Consider the following 17,083-nt stretch of genomic DNA (forward strand, 5'->3'; position numbering starts at 1 on the left):
GCCCCTGGTAACCACTAATAAACTTTGGTCTCTATACCCTTGCCTCTTACGGATATTTCATATAAGTAGGACCTTTTTTTTTAGGACCATACAATATTCGTCTTTTTCTGCCTGACTTACTTCACTCAGCATCATGTTTTCAAGGTTCGTCCATGCTGCAGCATGTGTCAGACTTCATTTCTCTTTCTGGCTGAGTAACATTCCATTGTGTTTGTACCATATTTTTTTTTTATCCATTAATCCAGCATTACAGAAGGTTTTGACTATTTATCCTCAACTAGTCCTAAGAGGATAGTACTTTGGTCCCCATTTGATGAAAGAGGATCTCTAAGTCAGAAGGGCCCATGGGTCGTCTTATCCACAAGAGAAGATGGCAGAGCCAGGAGTCACTTCTTGTTCTGACTCCAAAGCCTGCCCTCACTTCTCCACAGACTATTTACTGCCACTTTAGCCCCAGAAAAAAAAAAAAAAAAAAACAGCCACGGCTCTGGAAACAAGTCTAAAAGCAAACAGATTCCGTCGAGTGCGCTTTGGGGAGAAGCCCCAGCTTGTAGAGGGCTAGGGAGAAGGAACCCAGGACTGAGAAAACTGAGGAGGAAGTGGCCATGGTGCTCAGAGCCTCGCCCCACTCCCACGCACCCCAGACCTTGCACTTAGAGCAGATGGTGGCCCACGTTTCCTCACAGGTCCCACACCCATTGTTCTGCCTCTATTACGCGGCCTGACTGTCTATCATAGAAGGAAGTGAAATTGGTCTGGAATGGTTTCCTCTTCCCACAGTCTTCTTGGTTGTTATGAGGACTGTGTTATTGATATATGACTTTTTAAATATAATATCTTTGCAGATATGAAAATTAAGCTGATTTATCTATTTAATGTCCAGAACTGTCAGGACTGTTTTTTGTTTTTGTTTTTTTTTCTTTCTATTCTAACAGGAGAGACAATGCATTTGCCTTTTTTTTAAGTTCTGTAAGACTTCCTTCTCATACCGTAGTCTGTCCAAAAAAAAAAAAAGTGACTTAATTTCTCAGGGTCATCAAACAAGATTGGTTGGAATACATCTGGAGTCAACAGTTTTCTCACTGTCAGAGCTTGATTTCCCTTCTTCCCAGTCCCGAGCCCTAGGCCAGCTGAGCCCAGTTAAGTGCTTTTATAAAGGTAGGTGAAGGAGGCGAAGAAAACAGGTGAGGGTCTGCTTCCTCCCTCAGCCTGGTGTTTTACTTGGCTTTCTGGGACTCACCGATTTTTTCTGCTGCCTTCTGTGTCCTATAGAAGGCCTATCCCTTCTCGAGCTCTGGATTTTTTATTTGACTTACAAACAACGTATCGTTTTTTTTGTTTGTTTTCTTTATTCCTCTGGAGGAGTCCCTGGGTGGTGCAAACAGTTAAGCACTTGACTACTAGCCAAGAGGCTGGCAGTTTGAAGCCACCCAGAGGTGCCTCAGAAGACAGGCCTGGCGATCTGCTTCCAAAAGGTCACAGCCTTGAAAACCCTATGGAGCAGTTCCACTCTGACACACATGGGGTCGCCATGAGTCAGAATCAACTGGATGGCAAGTAACAACAGCATTCTTCTGGAACCCCATTTGTCTTTCAGGCCTTTGGCTCTTGTAGGTTGATATTTTCCTATTTTTTTCTGTCAGTATTACTAGTTATTCCTGTGGCTCTTGAAATGTCTGTTAAAAAAAAGTTCCATATGTTTCTTGTAGAACTTTGTGCTGAAGATTTTCTTCTCATCGAGTTCCTTTTGCTCACATCCAAACCAGGAGTGAGGAGAAGCTCATGCCGATTGTGCTTATTTTCCCCTTTCTTTAACACCATGAGTGGTATCACCTAGATGACCCTTGCAGTGCTAATGTTTACAAAGGCATTTTTATATGCACTTTCTTATGCTAACATGCATTATCTCATTTAATCTCACACAACCCGTGAGGTAGGTACTGTTATTGCTCCCCACTTTATAGGTAAGGAATCTGAGTCTTAGATGATTAAATAATTTACCCTCATCCCACAGCTTGCATCAACAGGGCTGGGATTGGAGAACAGAGGCTCCCACTTCAAAGCCAGGCCACAGCTGGTGAGAGGCCTAGGTTGGTAGAAATGCTGAGAACAAACTGACACATGTAGCCCAGAAAGTCTTCGTTTCTTCCCAGTCCTCATGCCCCCTCAGGAGCCCCTGAGTTACTGAGTAGATGCTGCCACTTTTTCACTTGCTTTTATCTCAGCGGCGTCACTAGGGTTGGAGTCACCCGGTGCAGTGACTTAATGGTGTCACCCTCCCCAGGGATCTCCTCCCCTAACAGACCACACGGAATGCTTAGTAATGTTTTTTGTACTGTTACTTAGTAAATTGTAATTCCTGTACATCACTCCTTCTTTTCCTTTAATTACTACTTCATTCTCAAAAAAGTTATTGATATAAGTTCACAGATACTAATTAGGGCAATACTGTAGCTAAACCTGCTGCCGTCCAGTCGATTCTGACTCATAGTGACCCTAAGGGACAGAGTAAAACTTCCCCATAGGGTTTCCAAGGAGTGGCTGGTAGATTCAAACTGCCGACCTTTTGGTTAGCAGTCTGACCTCTTAACTGCTGTGCCACCAGGGCTCCACTGTAGCTAAAGCACCAGAAAATTTGACAAAGCCAACAACTATAAAAACACCGGTAGCACGTGCGGACGAAACCACAATATTTGAAGCATCCTTGTAATTGGGTAATAATGACAGCTCTGACTGGAATGCACTAGAAGGTTCAAAAAGTAAATTAGCATAGAGTTTTAGCCTTGTAGGTATACTGATACATGCAAGTTCAGCTTATTAAAAATGTTTTTGTTGTTGTAACTAACTAAAAAAAAACAAACCCGTTGCCATTGAGTCGATTCCTACCCTATAGGTCGATTCTGACCCTATAGGACAGAGTAGAACTGCCCCGTGGGGTTTCCAAGGAGTGCCTGGTGGATTTGAACTGCCAACCTTTTGGTTAGCAGCCATAGCTCTTAACCACTACGCTACCAAGGCTTCCTATAACTAACTAAAAAAAAAATTTATTTTTTATAAAAAATAATAAATTTCTGCTGAAACACTGCACAAAAATTTTATAGACAATCATTTTGGTGTTGCCCCTTGACAGTGTCAGTGGGTGTGGTCCATGCCCCCTGTGCCCCCCTAGTGATGCCACTATTTCATCTTTAAATATAACTGCTTTCATTTGTAAAAATTAAATCAAGAACCCAACCTGAATTATGTCATCTTCTATATTAGGAAGTAATTTAGAAAAATTATTGACCTGAAAGATTATATTTGCTTCCTAAAGGGCCATTCTTTCTCTCTGAAGCAGAACTGTCCAAAGCACCTCTTCACTGGAGAATCCAGCCCCTTGTCTCATACGTGGAACTCTGGAGTTGGGACAGAATTTTCACACTGTTTTATCATCTGGTGAGAGTTTTAAGGGGAAAGTTCAACATGAATTTGGAATTTCCTGATTTCTGCAGATTTGAGTTATAAGCTTGACATGACTAGAAAGGAAATCTCAAAAAAAATTTTTTTTTGGAGTGTTTTATTGTGAAAATGTCCCCAAACATTTTCATCCCATTTTCCCAGAGAAACCTGACAGCACGGGGAGGGGCGGAGAAGGGGGGAGATGAACAAAACCCAATGCCACATCCTTGAACTCCTTTGTGTACTCAGAACAATGTCCAGTTAAAACCAAACAATATTGCTGCTAAATAAGTCTAAAATAGTCCTTGGTGAGTGCTCTTGCCCGTCGGAACAGCTCTAGGAGAAAGAAGGGCCGTTTGTAGAAGTGATAAGAGCCATTGATTCTCCGAAGAGCAGGGTCCGAAGGCCCTCGAGATACATTATCTTCCCAATAACCATGTCCTCAGCTCATTTGTGGCTGGGGGCCGAGCGTGGAGTGGACACCACCACTGCACCCAAAAGGAAAAGAGAAGGCCGTGCAGGGGCCGGGGGTGGGGTCAGCCTCGTAAAGGCGAAGTCACGAAGTCTGGCTTTCTGGCCAGATTTCCTCTGAAGGTGAGGTGTGGCCGGCGCTGTGTGTGTGGACCGCCGGGGAGGGGACGCGCGCCCTGCCTTCAGGCGGCAGGACCTGGGCGCTGGCCGGCCGCCAAGCAGCCCGACGCCAGGCCGGGCTCTCAGCAGTGGGAGCGGTCGCGGGCCTGGTTACACAATGGTATTATCTCAAGCCAACCCCTGCAGCAGAAACACACAAGGCTTCCTGTCCTCGCTTTGCAGCACAAACTGTCCCATTTCCAGCTACCTATGGACACACTCACCCACACTTGGTCGCCAGGCTTGGCATATGAAGGTCTAAAGCCACTTCTTCCTTGGGAATTGCAGACGCTGCAATGCCTAATCCATTGTATTTTTTATCCCCTCTGGAAGGACCTGCGCGGTCATGAGTCACACAGGGAAAGGGATTAACTCTCAAAACAATTTCTGTAATGCAGGCAAATGCCTGGAGCTTCCAAAAGCAGGGGGAAAAAAGTCTTTAAAGCGACAACACCATATACAACACAATTTGTGTTGGTTCATCTCATTCTCTTTCCTATTTTTTTTAACCCCCAGGTTCTTTTTATACAAGGAAAGCAGAATAGAAGAGGAAGCTAAGTGACTGTTCGAGAAATCTTGCTTTTACTAATAACCACTTCCAATAAATTTTGACTGAATTCAATACTCTTAAACAGAGCAGAGATTCACTTAAAAAAAAAAGAAAAAGCCATAAAACCTGTACTACCATTGTTTTCAAAGCAACAAGCAAGACTGATGAGATGGTTATTATTATTCTTTAAGATACCTGTTTAATGTTCTTGGCTTTGCAACATTGCAATTAGGTTATTCAGCATCTGACCAAGTCTTTCAAACTACTTACCCATGCCAGAACTTTTAAAATATTAAACAACCTGCTACCAGAAATCAGGGGTCTATTTCAACAGTTACCAGAAGTGCTCTCAACCTTCTGCTTCAAGGTCAAGAAGTTTTTGGCAGGACAGTTTTCAGAGGAAGCGTAGACTCCGTTCCACGCAGTGCAGTGACCTCAGCAGTGTGAGCAGGTGGGTTTCAGGGAGAAAGCCAGGCTTGCCAGCAGAAACCCTCTGCTCTGCACTTAGTATGACTTCCTGCTAGTGTGTTCAGACCCAGTTTTCTATAGAATTAGAAGGCCATTGTTCAAAGTGCTGTGGCTCTTGGCTTACCTTTTGAGGGATCCAGATAGATTCACTCCCTCCTAATTAAACAAGAGGGTCCTTCCTGGTCCTTGCTGCTGTGGCGATGGGCAGGTTCTTTTGGACTGGACTCATAGTGTGCTGGCAAGTGTTTAACAACAGCTCCTTGGAAAACAAACAGCCCTGAGCAGTGCCTAGAAATGTAGAATTTTTTAAAACTATGAAATATTTCCAGTACACCAAAATATGTAAAGCATAATGTAATAAATGTTCACTTACTCATCAGCCAGGTTTTGTCAAATCTGAATGTTTTGTGATATTGACATTAGATTTTTCTTTTAAAGAGACAGCGCTTTTGTGTGCTGTTTCCTACCCAGAGCTGATCGCCGTCTTGACCTTGGCGCTTACCTTGCCCCTGAGGTAGAGCGATGCCCTTCCAGCTCTCACCGTGGTATAAGGAACAGCCCCCATTTATTCTGGTCTGTCAGCACCAGGTTCTCAATATTGTGAGCACCACACTTGCCTGCATGTCTCCAAACCTGTGTTTGCTTGTATACCCAATACGTAATATTGTTTTGCATCTTTGACAATTTGACTATATGTCATGTTATAATATACATAACCATTTTTAATAACAGTTTTGTTGGAATATAATTCACATACTCTACAATTCACCTATTTAAAGTGTACAATTAAATGACTTTTATTATATTCACAGAGTTGTGCAACCACAATCAATTTTAGAACATTTTCATCATCCCAGAACACTGTATCCATTAGAGGTCACTCCCTTTCCCCACCCACCCTACCAGCCCCTGGCAACGGCTACTCTACGTTCAGTCTATGGATCTGCCTATTCCGGACATTTCATGTAAATGGAACCGTAGAACATACGGTCTTTGTGAGTGGCTGCTTTCACCTAGCATAGGTCCATCCACGTTGCAGCATGTATCAGTATTTCATTCCTTTTAACTGCTAGATAATATTCTATTGTATGGATATAAACCAAAAAACCAAACACAGTGCTGTTGAGTAGATTCCGACTCATAGCGACCCTATAGGACAGAGTAGAACCGCCCCATAGAGTTTCCAAGGAGCATCTGGTAGATTCGAACTGCCGACCCTTTGGTTAGCAGCCATAGCACTTAACCACTACACTACCAGGGTTTCCTTGTATGGATATGTCACATTTTATTTATCCATTGATCGACATATGGATTATTTCCACTTTTTGGCTATTGCTGCTGTGAACATTCACATACAAGTTTTGGGTGGACATAGCTGTTTTAAACATTAAAAAAAAAAAACAAACCTTATTGACTGTCAAGCTAGGGCAGCCTTTGAAGGACAGATAAACTCCTAGGGCTGCTTTTTGTTTGTGACACAGGGTTAAGAAATTGTTGCAATAATATATTCTTGTGTATCAATAGCTGTGGAGACCCTCAAGTAAATATAACAATATAAATAACTGTACCAAGTGTTTGCATGGCAGAGTTGACTGTGTGACTGTGTTTATTATTTAGAACTATATTTAGTATGGATCATATTAAATCTGCAATATAAACTTTTTGCTATTGACTAATAAAAAATTCTAGAATTTGTTAGTATAAGTCGTTCACAAATTCTCCAGCCGCCCGGGAGCCCCTGGAAAAGTGGGGTGCATTCACGTTCACTTTACTGGTCCCAAGTCTTCCCTTAGTCTTGCTTCTAATCGTTCTAAAAATTCTTCAGCATTTTCTCATATAGTTTAACTCAACTCTTTAATCTTTTTTAAAAGTAATGTCTTCTGTAGCACATACATAATATATACTTTGATTGTGATGCTTTCAAAAAATGAACTCCACTTTATGGGCAAAGATTAAATAACTGAGACCAGTATATTTCCATTTGACATTTTTAGCAGAGTAAAATTCACCAGTCTATATTCTAGATATCTCATTTAAGTTATAATTAAATGAATATAATATCACATTTTCCAATATAACATTTACATAAGGAAGAAACTTTTAGTGGCAAATAGAGTTGTTTTTCTTTCTTTTTTTTTTTAATCTGACTAGAGTTTGATTAAACAAAAAACTCTGACAAAATATGGAGTCTTTGGATATTTCCCTCTAGAAAGTTTCAAGAATTTACTTAGTCAATCCTTTTTGCTGTACACACAGAGCATTCCCCTTCAGAGTAAAAGGAAATCCTGAAATGTTCTGTCTCAACTCCACTGAGCTGAGGTGATGACAGATTAAAGCTCAAGCATCAAAATTATTCTCCCCTGAAAATTGGGTAGATTCCAGCTTGCCCCAGACCCTCTTGGCCCCGACTCTCTCTTTTCAGTGGGCAGAGCTCAGGGCTCTTGGTGTAGTTGGTAGAAGCTGGCCAATGGGATGTTCCCACACTGAGTGATGTAGGGTGTGGAGGGGGCAGTTCTGAGCCCTTTTCCCATGCCAGTGGCCCTCCAGTGGGTCATAAGCTTCGTAAGGAAACAACTTCTGGTGTGGTATTGGCCAGGGCAGAATCATGACACCACTGAGGAAAAGATCCAGCTGACAACGAGGGAAAATGTCCACGTCACAGGCAATGCGACTCATACTTACTTCCCAGTTGCTGTCGAGTCAGTTGTGACTCATGGCGACCCCATGTGTGTCAGAGTAGAACTGTGCTCCGTAAAGTTTTCAATGGCTGATTTTTCAGAAGTAGATCACCAGCCCTTTCTTCCAAGGTGCCTCTGGGTGGACTTGAACCTCCAACCTTTGGGTTAGCAGTGGACTGATTAACCGTTTTTTGCACCATCCAGGGACTCTCTGCTGATCACACCTGTCTCTTAAATAGTTAATATAACATTAAGGAGTAACGTGGGTTAGATCTGTTCAATATTTTAGCTTTGTCACATATTAACTCTTTTACTTCTCTGTGCTTCAGTTCCTCATCTGTAAACTGGGGATAATAATAGTACTACCCCACAGGACTAAAGAATTAAATGAGATTATACATGTAAAGTACAGAAATAAATTGTATCTGTAAAATAGGAAATGCTCAGTATGTTAGTTAGGACTGTTATCATTATTAAAACATCAGATAAAGTCAGGGGAGAATAAATTAACCCCTGATGAGGACAAAAAAAAAAAAACTGTTAGGCCAGATCTTTAGAATTTTTAGAGATATTTAGGTGCCTTCAGATAGATCCAGAAATCAGTGTAAGTCAGCTCAACTCATGGTCAAATTGAACTTAAATATAAAGAAGAATTTTACATGCCATGTAAAAATGGAGACATACTAGGTGGTCTTGTAAGTCTGAGTAGTTTTGCACCGCTTCAGAACATATTCATTAACACAGAAATAGTCTGTGGCTTCATTTTAATGGTGCTCTACACGGGCAGAGAAACTTCTCCAGTAACGAACTATAGAAATGATCCCTGAAAGTATAGTCTTGCTATGCGTCGGAATCGACTCGACGGCAGTGGGTTTGGGTTTTTTTTTTTTTTTGTCATTTTAATATTAAAAATGAGAAAGCATATGTGCTACTATTTCAACGTGGTACGTTTTTTAAATGTCCAGAAAAATTAAAGTATAAGCCCACAAAAATTATTTTCCCAAATATGTACTGCAGAGGGAGTTCATTTTTAAACCACCTGGATTTTAACTCCCTGGCTATTTTTTGACTTACACATTTAAGAAACAACAAAGTAAATATTTAAGTAAATAGGATTTAAACAACTTACAATTAATTTTTTTTCTATTTTTTATCATCGAAGAGAATTAGGAACAAACACACACACAACTTCCCAAAATTAAAATCTGTTTAGACAGTGCCATTTCATGACATAATTGTGCCATACACAAGTTCTTTTCTAAATAAATAATTCTTTATAACTCATTTAATCACTACATAATAATAAACCTTCACTAAAATTCACATTGTTCAAGAACAAGGGAATTTTCTTTTAAAAAAAGTGGCTCAGCAGTGTTCTCTTAAGGAATAAATTAGGGAAAATCTAGCTCAACTGGCATAACAGTTTATAAAGAAAATGTTCTCCATTCTACTTTGGTGAGTAGCGTCTGGGGCCTTAAAAGCCTGTGAGCAGCCATCTAGGATACTCCACTGTTCTCACCCCTTCGGGAGCAAGAAGAATGAAGAAAACTAAAGATACAAGGGAAAGATTAGTCCAAAGGACTAATGGACCACATCTACCACAGCCTCCACCAGACTGAGTCCAGAACAACGAGATGGTGCCCGGCTACCACCGCTGAGTGGTCTGACAGGGATCACAATAGAGGGTCCCAGACAGAGCTGGGGAAAATATAGAACAAAATTCTAACTCAGAGAATGACCAGACTTGCTGGCCTGACAGAGACTGGAGAAACCCTGAGAGTACGGCCCGCGGACAACCTTTCAGCTCAGTAATGAAGTCACTCCTGAGGTTCACCCTTCAGCCAAAGATTGGACCGGCCCATAAAACAAAATGATACTCAAGGGGCACACCAGCCTGGGGGCAAGGACTAGAAGGCAGGAGGGGACAGGAAAGCTTGTAATAGGGAACCCAAGGTTGAGAAGGGAGAGTGTTGACATGTCATGGGGTTGTTAACCAATGTCATAAAACAATATGTGTACTAATTGTTTCATGAGAAACTAGTTTGTTCTGTAAACCTTCATCTAAAGTACAATAAAAAGACAAATTATAATGACAAATTAGCAATAGTATCTTAAATATTCCCTTGATTTCCAAGTACAGAGTGAAAAATTTATTTCAGAATTATTTCTGCTACCAGGGAAGTTAAAAAAAAAAAAAAAATCACCCAGCTGAAGAAGACTTCCTGATAATCAAGGAATCTTTGAAAGTTTGCCACTGAACATCACTGTATCACTGTTTAACCCTGGGGTTTCCTTAGAGAGGAAACTGGTGAGAGCTGAACCTCTCTATAGCTGGAGGGAATGCCTGAAAGCAAAGACCATTTTGGAAGAAGAAGGTATAAATAGCACAAATAGTCAAAGACAAATTTCAGGAAATTATGGCAAATGTCCTCATAAGGGGAGTTGCTAAGGTTTTTTAAATCTTGGAAATTTTTTTTTTTTTCTTTGGAGGTGAGAAGAAAAAGCTGGCACTATGCCTTTAGTCCTTCATACAGTAGAAATATTTCCCAGCCCAGTAATGGAAAAACACCATGCTTCAAAAAGTCCCAGAAAGTGATGGCCATGATTAGCTGAGTATTTGTGTCCTAGAGCTGCTATAACAGAGGTCACTTAAAACAAGAAAAATTTATTCTCTCACAATCCTGAAGGCTAGGAGTCCAAACAAGGTGTCAGCGGGACCACGCTATCTATGAAATTTCTAGGGGAGAATCGGTCCTTGAACCTTCCAGCTTCTGGTGGTTCCAGGCATCCCTGGGCCTTGAAGCAGCCTAACTCCAGACTCTGCCTTCTCTTCACACGGCGCTTTTCCCCCTATGTCTTCCCCCTTTTAGAAGGACAGCAGTCATTGGATCAGGACCCACGCTACTGCAGTATGGCTTCATGCTAACCTAGTAACATCTGCGGAGACGCTATTCCTCAATAAGGTCCCACTCCGAGATACCTGGGTTAGATCGTGGACGGATCTTTTAGGGGAACGCAATTCAGTTCATGATGACTTGGCTAGTTTTTTTTTTTTTTTTTCTGTACCGAAAGATTTACAAAACATAAATACAGAGCTTGGTGAATTTTATCAAACTGAACACACCTGTGTAATCAGCACCCTGATCAAGATCGAGAAACACATACTCAGCATCAAAGAACCCGCTCTGTTCCCGGTACCCAGTCACTGCGCACTAACTTGTGTATTGCAGGGTAACCGTGTCCTCAGTCCGTGAGGGGTTGGGTAGAAGGCGGAAGGCCAAGGTCGGTGCCTCTCTCTTCCCAGCAGTAGCTGCACATTTCGCCTATTTTATATACTGAGCTTTAGCCTTACTAAAAAAAATTGGAAACTGCTGCCTCAGAAAATGCTCCTCTTTTCACTTCCACATTACCTAGACGAAGGTCTGGAGCCTACCCTTCTGCGACTCCGTTTTTAGCCGTTAGGGCAGCCTCTCTGGCAGGAAGCCTCTCCACGTGCCAGCACCCTGTGGATTCCGCGCGCTAGTGCTACATTCCTGCGTGACTCCCTGAGCAAAGGAGCCTTGGAGGGTGGGCCCTTAACATCTGCATGCCCTCCAGGCCCAGCACCACCTCTGGCTCTGAAGGTTTTCTGTAAATGCTGGCTGAATTCAGTGGACCTAAACCAGTGGCCTCAGGTAATTCTGGAGCTCTTTGCGCTTCCAGAAGTCGTGGAACTTCTCTGCCTGGGGCACTTTAGCAAAATGAGGGAATGTGACCATATTAACCTGCCTTCAAGGGTTTCCATAGACAAATGCCTGGGCCCCTCTCCTTGTCAGACATAGTATGCACACTTCAGTCCCTTATTTCCCTGAGAGAAAAAAAATTTTTTAAAAGCTCCCATTTAACAGAATCAAATTTCTTGATCTGCATACAAAAGATCTCCCAGTTTAATTAGACAAAAGTATACAATATTGCATGAAGATTTACCAAGAAATAAAACAAGGTTTTTCTTTTTAAAGTAAGATTAGGTAGTAACGTTGAGTCAACCATGTAGTTTTATTTATACCTTCTCTTTGCCTTGCAGACACCAGGGGATTAGCAGATATGTCTTTCATTTTCTCAGATATAAGACAAACGGGAAATGACACAGAAGTCCTACAAATGAATTTAAATAACTCAACCTGAAGTTGTTGTTGTTAAGTACCCTTGAGTCGGTCCCAACTCATAGCCACGCTATGTACAACAGAACAAAATACTGCCCCATCCTACACCATCCTCACAATCATTGTTATGCTTGAACCCATTGTTACAGCCACAATGTCAAGCCATCTCATTAAGGTTCTTACTCTTTTTCACTGACCAACTGTCCTACCAAGCATGATGTCCTTCTCCAGGGACTGGTCCCTCCTGATAACATGTGGAAAGTATGTGAGACGAAGTCTTGCCATCCTTGTTTCTTAGGAGCATTCTGGCTGTACTTCTACCAAGACAGATTTGTTTGTTCTGGCGGTTCATGGTGTATTAAATATTCTTTGCCAGCACCGTAGTTCAAAGGCATCGATTCTTCTTCTGTCTTCCTTATTCATTGTCCAGCTTCTGCATGCATATGAGGTGACTGAAAATACCAGGGCTTGGGTCAGGTGCATCTTAGTGCTCAAGGTGACATCATTGCTTTTCAACACTTTAAAGAGGTCTTTTGCAGGAGATTTGCCCAATGCAGTGCATCATTTGATTTCTTGACTGCTGCTTCCATTGGGTGTTGATTGTGGATCCAAGTAAAATGAAATCCTTCAATCTTTTCTCTTTTTATCTTGGTGTTGCTTATTGGTCCAGTCATGAGGATTTTTGTTTTCTTTATGTTGAGATGAACAAATGAACAAATTCTCTGGCGGAAGGCAGGTAGAGGGGAGCGAACTACAGTAGGAACCAAGTCCACCTGGTTCAAACCTGACTTCCCCCACAGCCCAGTGATGGAGAAAAGCATCACAGGAGACAGATCATGGCTGTGATGTGGGTGAGCACAGAGGGTGTCGGGGTCCAGAAGAAGGGCACCTAGCCCCAACTTGGGTTTGGGGGACAAGGATTAGATGAATTGTGCTGAACAAGGACATGCCCAACTGACTGGAGAAAGGCTTTCCAGGCAGAGGGAACAGCAAGAGAAAGTTTCAAAGGCAAGAGGGAGCCAGGCATGGTCAGGGAGTTCCCAGTGGTCCAGTGTGCATGGAGGTGTAAGTTGTGAGCACAATGGACCGGGGCTGAGGGGAGGAGGGAGATGGCCCTGGACACTGTGCTGTGGTGGGAGTTGGCCTTTCTGCCAAGGCTGCAGGGTGACCTTGGCTCATGTTACGCAGGGAGGCAACACAAGCAGAGACATGAGATAGATCACCCTGGCAGTGACGAGGAGCACGGGCAGCAAGGCCTGGCTGGCAGGAGGGAAACTGGTCATGGCTGAGGCCATAGTCCTGATGGCACATCCAGTGGAGACTTATCTGCTTGATAGCAGAGCAACTGTAGGGCGGGGGTTGTCAGGATTCACTGTTTGGATGAGACCCTGAGGATGAGGGAATAAAAGAGCACTTCCAAGGCGCCTGGGCAAGGAGCGGTTGTGGTACCCCATCCAGCAGGGGGAGGAGCAGATCTGGAGGGCAGGAGGGTGTGTCAGGCCACCGTGTGCTGGGTAAGGTGTGTCCACATGTCTGGCCTGGGCTTGATGGTCGGCAGTCCCCTGGAGGTCTCTCAGAGGAGAAGTGGAAACGAGAGGGCATCACCTGTGGGCAGTCAGCAACACTCTGGTAGGGGACGGGGTCACTCAGAGACAGGCTGTGGGGTGAGAAGGTGCCAAGGGCCAGACTCCTGGGAGCAAGGAACATTTAAAGAGTGAGTGAGTCAGAAAATGAAGATGAGGCAGAAAGATTCCATCAGATAGGCAGGAGGCCAAGAAGCCAGTGGGGTTGAGGTGGGGTGGGCAGAAGGCCACTGCCCTCCGTCCCTGGAGAACACTGGGTTTGTCAGGTACAGGCTGCAGCAAAGGTACAGCTGGCTTCTGCTCACGTCCACAGAGAGACAGCCTGCTTCCCTGCCCCACCATAGTTTATTTTTGTTATTGTTGTTGAGGAAACCACCTGCCTTTGAAGGCTGGTGCTGCCAGACCCCCCGCACTGGCTGTGGGCAAGCTCAGCCTGCTCTAGGGCTGCTGGCGGTGTCAGCCCACTGAGGTGCTGGCAGCAGGCCCAGCTGGTCAAGGTGCTAGCACACTGGGCTCTGGTTCAGCGCACTCTGAACCTGGAACGTGTGGTCCTCCTGGTTCTTCTATTGGGCTCTAAAAGTAATTACAATGTGCTTTTTTTTTAGTTTATGAGGCTAAATTAGATTTAAAATTCACAGTCTATTTTTTCCTCAAACACCAGGATTTATTTTTTAGCAGTAAGAAATCTGATCATTTTTAAAAGTACCACAGGATTTCTTTCCTCCCCATTCAGAATTGAGAAGCTAATCACTTCTTATTTGACGAAGCGAAATGAGGAAATGTCATAATGCATTTTATTAAAAGGGATTCTGAACTGAATAAGTTTTATTCTTTTAGTGATTATGTAATATCTTTTCTAAGCCAGATAACTTTTGAACTTTAATGAACTATAAAATAAAACGTGATATATACAATCCTATTTCTAAACAACATGGCATCAAACAACAAAATAACCTTATTTTAAGGAAATGGACAATAAATAGAAATATCTTTATTACATACATCTTGCTATTGTCGCAGCATCTCTTGTTAAGTTTGACATGGAGAGGGGTGTGTACTATGATGCAGCAGAACTGCCTCATAGGGTTCCAACGAGCAGCTGGTGGAGTTGAACTGCTGACTTTTTGGTTAGCAGCCAAGCTCTTAACCACTGTGCCACTAGGGCTATTAAAGTAGGATGGAAAGAAAAAGAAAAATGAAGGAAGGTAGGAGAAAAGGAAGGAGGGAGGGAAGTAGGTGGTAAGAAATGAAGGAAGGAAAGAAAGAAAGGGAAGAAGGAAGAAGAAAGAGAAAGGAAGGAAGAAGGAAAGGTTAGAACTGCAATGTCAAATCAATGGTCCCAACTTAACCCGAGTCAACCATGCCAGCAGTCTGGGGTTTGGGAAACCCAGGCTCCTCATATCCCTCGACTCTCCAAACCCATTTCTGTTGACCAAAGTTAGGGTTTTTTTTTCCATGAATGCATTCATGACTAAGAAGACCTTTAGGCAGAACTGTATCTTTACTTGTATAAATACAAAAGAGAAAAGTAGCCTTACGTATACTAGTCACCACACAAGAGACCAATAAATCACCAGGGCAGACGCACAGCAACACCAGTTTCCAGTAAAAGCAGAATTAAGAAAAATATCAGGTAAATGACAAGAAAGGACAGGGAAGAGTTTTAATGTGGGCAAGTCTAGCCTCACTGTGATTTCACAAAAGAAGAAAGACTGGTGGGTAGGGCAGTGGAAGGTTGGTTTTGTTTTAATTGAGCTCCTACTATATCCTATATATTGTTTTCCATTGTTTACAACTATTATTGCATCCTTACAACAATATTGCTTGGCTGTGAGTGGAGTTTTTCAGCTGGAAATGCCTCGTAGTCTCCTGGCTGGTTAACAGATATCAAACATACAACAGAACTTGGCATTAAAACTGGTAGAAGTTAACTATCTTACAGCCTTGGACCTGTTACCTCTTTGAGCCTCGATTTCTCTGACTATACCATGGGGAGAATAATACTAACCTCATATGGTTGTTGTAAGAATTAGAGCTCTTTTGTTTATTCATCTCGTGCAACAAATATTTATTGAGGATCAGGTTCCTTAACTGGTAATATAGCTGCAAACAAGGCAAACAGCTTGCCTCGTGGAGCTTACGTTCTAGTGGGGAACTGTAACTAAGCTGTGTCTGGTACTTGGTTGTAACAGGCAAACCCTCCATGCATGCAATGGGCACCTCTGTATTGGAGAAATAGAGCACTAAAGAACCCTTTAGGGGTCATTTAAATCAAACCAAACCTGTTGCCATTGAGGCGATTCCGACTCATAAGCAACCCTATAAGACAGAGTAGAACTGCCCCATAGAGTTCCCAAGGAGTAGCTGGTGGATTCGAGCTGCTGACCTTTTGGTTAGCAGCTACCACAGCACTTAACCCCTGTGCCACCAGGGATCCTTTAGTTTCTTAATTATTTCTGTTTTTCACTGCTTATTCAAACAACCATTACTGCACACCTGGTTGCCAAATGCTGGGAATTCTACCAGGTTTCCAGACTAAGGCAGACTAGGAAGAAAGACCTGGTGTTCTACTTCTGAAAACCAGCCCCAAAAAACCCTGTGGATCACAACAGTCCGATCGACAGTCCATCATGGGGTTGGTATAGGACTGGGCAGCATTTCACTCTGTTGTTCATGGGATCACCATGAGTCGGGGGCCAACTCGCTGGCAGCTAACAACAACTCACTGATCACAAATCGTGTCACTACAGTTCCTTACTTGAGTATTCTATTAAAACCGTCCTTGCACCCCTTTGTGACTTCCACTTCTCCTACCGTCTCCCTGTTCATGAGCCCCTCCTCTCTTTGCTCTCCCTGTGTTCAAGTTGCATTCTGTAGTCCATCACACCAACCACTCTGCTGCAAACATTCTAAACTCTCTTGCTCTCCTTTTATTACACAAGCCTGGCAAACTTGAATCTGCATGAACTATACTCAAAACCTGGTCTTGTACCAACACAGCTGAGGGCTGCTGGGGAAAAGTCGTCCAGCGAGGCAGGCTGCTTCACTACACAGCCTTGGCCACCAACCACAGCTGGTCCTTCGTTTGGCCTGGCAATCTCACTATGCTTCTCTGATCAGCCTACCATCCCACCCTCCAAAAAATGTTTCAAATATTTTTTATTCCTTTCAACCTCAAATTCCCACCTCTTCCTCATTGACTTTGCTTTATATTTCACAAAAAGTAGAAATACCTACCAAGACCTCCCTCAGCTTCCTGCCATCACGTCTACAGGATGCCTGAGTTTGTCCTAGTTCTCCCCTTCTCTCTTTCTGGTACAGTGGAGTGGCTGTCCCTCCTCTAAAAAGATCCATCTCTCCTGCTCCGGATCATGTCACTTACCACTATCTCCAAAACCTAGAACTATCAATTATTCCCTTTCTGTTCCTCCTCTTCCTCTCTACTGGACCCTTCCCTTCAGCCTTTAGACTACAGTCTGTTATCTTGACAATGGTAATAACAGCTAGACAAGATCACCAGTGACTTCCATATTGCTGGAACCAAAAGCCACTCCTTGGTATCCTTAGGTGCTGTCCCTGAGGTAGTCCTGGATG

General features: G+C 43.0%; 1 non-coding gene across 1 annotated transcript; it reads right to left on the minus strand.

Moving 5' to 3' along the window:
• Window positions 1–8,485: 8,485 nt before the first annotated feature.
• On the minus strand, window positions 8,486–8,603 carry LOC111747648 (small nucleolar RNA U3). The gene has a single exon (XR_002783627.1). It is a non-coding gene; the product is annotated as a small nucleolar RNA U3 (small nucleolar RNA).
• Window positions 8,604–17,083: the final 8,480 nt, after the last annotated feature.

The sequence above is a fragment of the Loxodonta africana genome, chromosome 18 (assembly GCF_030014295.1).
Source record: "Loxodonta africana isolate mLoxAfr1 chromosome 18, mLoxAfr1.hap2, whole genome shotgun sequence".
Taxonomy (NCBI): Eukaryota; Metazoa; Chordata; class Mammalia; order Proboscidea; family Elephantidae; genus Loxodonta; species Loxodonta africana.